We start from the raw sequence: 3,764 nt of genomic DNA on the forward strand, positions 1-3,764 counted from the left end.
CATAGGCAAGCTTATTCTAAAATGTAAATGAAAAGATACCAGACATTTTTTTTTAAAAAAAAAGCTAAAACAATCAAGAAAAAATAAAGTGGGAAGAGTCCTCTGTCAGATGGTAAAGTTCACATCACAACCGCAGTAACCAAGACCAGGAAGTACAGGCAAAGGACAAATGCAAAAGAGACCCCAGAAACAGACCCCTAGAGACCCCAGAAATAGTTCTATGTAAATATGCCCACAACGGATCCTTCACCAAAGCAAGAAAGCGCTCAAAGTGCTCAACTATAACCTCTTCAACAAACGGAGCTGGAACAACTGAATATCATCTGGGGAAGAAAACAAACATCTACTCAAATCCTGGTCTTATTTTAAACACGCACACACACACACACACACACACACACACACACACACACACACACACACACACACACACACACCTCAAAATATAGACTTAACATGAAAAGAAAAGCTAAACATCTTTTAGAAAAATACACAGGAAAAAATACTTATGATCTAGGACTGGGCAGAAGTCATAGACTTAACAACAAAATCATATTCCAGCTAAGAAAAATTGGTAAGTTGAGACTTATTAAAACTTAAAAATCCTTACTCTGGAAAAGATGCTCTTAAAAGTGAAGTTAGTCACCAGTGGCTCATACCAGTCATCCTAGCAGTCGGCAGGTGGAAGTCGGAACTGCAGTGTAGGCCTGCCCAGGAAGAGTAAGACTCCAAATCAGTAGAAGCTGCTGTTATATTGGTGTGCACTTATCATCTCAGCATCAATGCAAAGCTTAAAATAGGAGCATTACAGTCCAGACTCTATCTGAAAGATAACCACCCATACCCAAGTTATGGCTCATTAGCAGAGAGCTGCCCAGCAAGCATCGGACCCTGAGTTCAGACCCAGGTACTGCAAAGAAAGAAAGAAAGAAGAAAGAAAGAAAGAAAGAAAGAAAGAAAGAAAGAAAGAAAGAAAGAAAGAAAGAAAGAAAGAAAGAAAGAAAGAAGGAAAGAAGGAAAGAAAGAAAGAAAGGAAGGAAGGAAGGAAGGAAGGAAGGAAGGAAGGAAGGAAGGAAGGAAGGAAGAAAGGAAGGAAGGAAGGAAGGAAATACAAAGACATACCACTGATAGTTGAGAAAATATTTGCCCAGTTATACTCAACAAGACTAGTATCTAGACTCAATCCATAATAGAAATTTTTAACTGTAAAAAATAGCCCAATCCCTTAGACTATGGGCAAAAGATATAAACAGATGCTTAACTGAAGAATATATACAGACATCAAGAAAGACCATGGAGAGTTTTGCCGATTATTAGCTTTTACTACTGGAAGTTCCTTCTGTAATCCTAGCTACTCAAGAGGCTAAGATCTAAGGATTGCTGTTTGAAGCCAGCCTGCACAGGAAACTCTGCTAGACCCTAATCTCCAGTTGCCTAGCAAAAAGCCAGAAGTGGAACTGTGGCTCAAGTACTAGAACCCTAGTCTTAAGCAAAAAGGTTCAGGAATTGTGCCGAGGCTCTGAATTCAAATCTCAGGATTGGCAAACAACACACCACACACACACACACACACACACACACACACACACACACACACCACATCACACACACACACATACCACACCACATACCACATACACCATACACACACACCACACCACACACATACCACACCATACACCATACACACACCACACACCACACACACTACACACCACACACACCACACCACTCACACACCACACACATCACACACACACCACATCACACACACATACCACACCACAGACCATACCACGCACCACACACACCACATACCACATACCCACACACCACATCACACACACACATACCATACCACATACCACATACACCATACACACACACACACCACACACCACACAAACCACACACACCATATACACACCACACACACATACACCACACACACACACACAGATTCACTATATACCCATGATTAATTTTTTCTTTAAATAAAGTAGTGAGAACACTAAATTACTTGCAAGAATATAGAGAAACTGGATCACTCATGCATTGATGGTGAGAATGGAAAATGTAAAACCACCCCAGAAAATGAGTTGGTAGATTCTTTTTTGTCATGGAGCTTAAACTCTGGGCTTGGGCGCTGTCCCTCAGCTCTTCAGTTCAAGGCTAGCGTTCTACCACTTGAACCACAACTGAGTGGTTTTATTGGAGATAAGAGTCTCACGGACTTTCCTGCCTGGGCTGACTTTGAACTGCAATCCTCAGATCTCAGCCTGCTGAGTAGCTAGGATGACAGGTGTGAGTCACTGACACTGAGCCTGGTAGATTCTTATAAAGTGAAACATGCACATTCTTATAAAGCTGAACATTGCACATTCCCCAAGAGGAAAGGAACATGTTCACACACACACGAAATCCTGTACACTGACATTCATAGCAGCTCTATTCCTCTTCCTCCTTCCTACCCATCCTCTTCCTTTTGATTAGCATATATGAATTACATACAATAACGATCTTTTTGTGCATGAATATACTGTATTTTAGTCATATTCACTCACCCATCACTCTCTCTTGTTCCTCTCCCACTGGTCCCCTTCCTCTTCTAATTTCATGTCTTTTAAAAAAAAATAAGAAATTTGCATATGTGAGAAAAGACACAATATTGATCTTTCTGAGTTTGGGTTATTTGACTTACCATGAGGACCTGTAGTTCCATCCATTTTCCTGCAAATGAAACATTGAATTCTTTTTGGTTGAATAATACTCCACCGTGTAGAGACCCTTCATCCACTCATCTGTTGCTGGGCACCAAGGCTGATTCCGTTGCTTGGCCGTTGTGGATCGGGGCACAGTGAGGGGTGTGGGAGGTCTCTGTTGTGTATGACTTCCTTCTTCTGGGTTTGTCCTCCGACATGTCTATCTGGAGTAAAAGGTAGTTCTGTTCTGATTTGTTTGAGGAGCCTCCATACCGGCTTCCGTAGTGGCTGCACCCATTTTCCTCCTCACCAGCAGCCCGCAGGCCTCATTGCCCCGCGTCCTGGCCAGCGTGTGTTGCTGTCTTGTTTTCCATTCTGATTGTGGTGAGATGAAACCCCGCTGTCGCTGCTGTCTTGCTTGGTGTTTTGCTGGTGCTGGGGTTTGAACTCAGGGCTCCGCGCTTGCTTAACAGAGCTGCTCGCACCTCCGGGCAGCTTCGCTCTGCACTCCATGATGGCCGAGGACACTTCATTTCATCTCTGCATTGGCCATTTATAGTTCTTAAGAGAATCATCTGTGCAGTTCATTTACCTATCTTTGTATTATTTTTGGCATTTAATTATTGAATTATTTATGTATTCTGGAATTCCATGTTGGAAGAATGGTGTAGGCTCTCTCTTCTCTTAATAATTATGTCCTTTGGTGTGCAGAAGCTTCGATTATTGAGCTTGCGTGCATGCGTGCATGCGTGCGTGTGTGTGTGTGTGTGTGTGTGTGTGTGTGTGTGTGTGTGTGTGTGTGTGTTGGTCCTGGGGCTTGAACTCAGAGCCTGGGTGCTAAGAAAGCCAGAGCTTCTTTTGCTCAGGTTAGTGCCCTACCAGAAACTTTAAAGTGTGATGCAATCCTATTCATCAATTCTTGCTTTTATTTCCTGGGCATGTAGAGTCCTATTCAGATCATTGTTGCCCACGACTGCATCTTGAAGTATTTCCCCTGTTTTCCTCGAGTAGTTTCAAAGTCCAGGTCTTAAATTCAGGACCTTGATCTATTTCAAATTGGTA

General features: G+C 42.5%; 1 long non-coding RNA gene across 1 annotated transcript; it reads right to left on the reverse strand.

Moving 5' to 3' along the window:
* Positions 1–616: 616 nt before the first annotated feature.
* LOC138805307 (uncharacterized) lies at positions 617–2,775 on the reverse strand. Its single transcript, XR_011365484.1, has 3 exons — positions 2,702–2,775; positions 2,565–2,620; positions 617–707 (listed from the first exon to the last, which is right to left on the reverse strand). It is a non-coding gene; the product is annotated as an uncharacterized lncRNA (long non-coding RNA).
* Between the last annotated feature and the right edge of the window lie 989 nt (positions 2,776–3,764).

The sequence above is a fragment of the Dipodomys merriami genome, unplaced genomic scaffold (assembly GCF_024711535.1).
Source record: "Dipodomys merriami isolate MVZ:Mamm:240054 unplaced genomic scaffold, mDipMer1.0.p SCAF_39, whole genome shotgun sequence".
NCBI classification, from domain to species: domain Eukaryota; kingdom Metazoa; phylum Chordata; class Mammalia; order Rodentia; family Heteromyidae; genus Dipodomys; species Dipodomys merriami.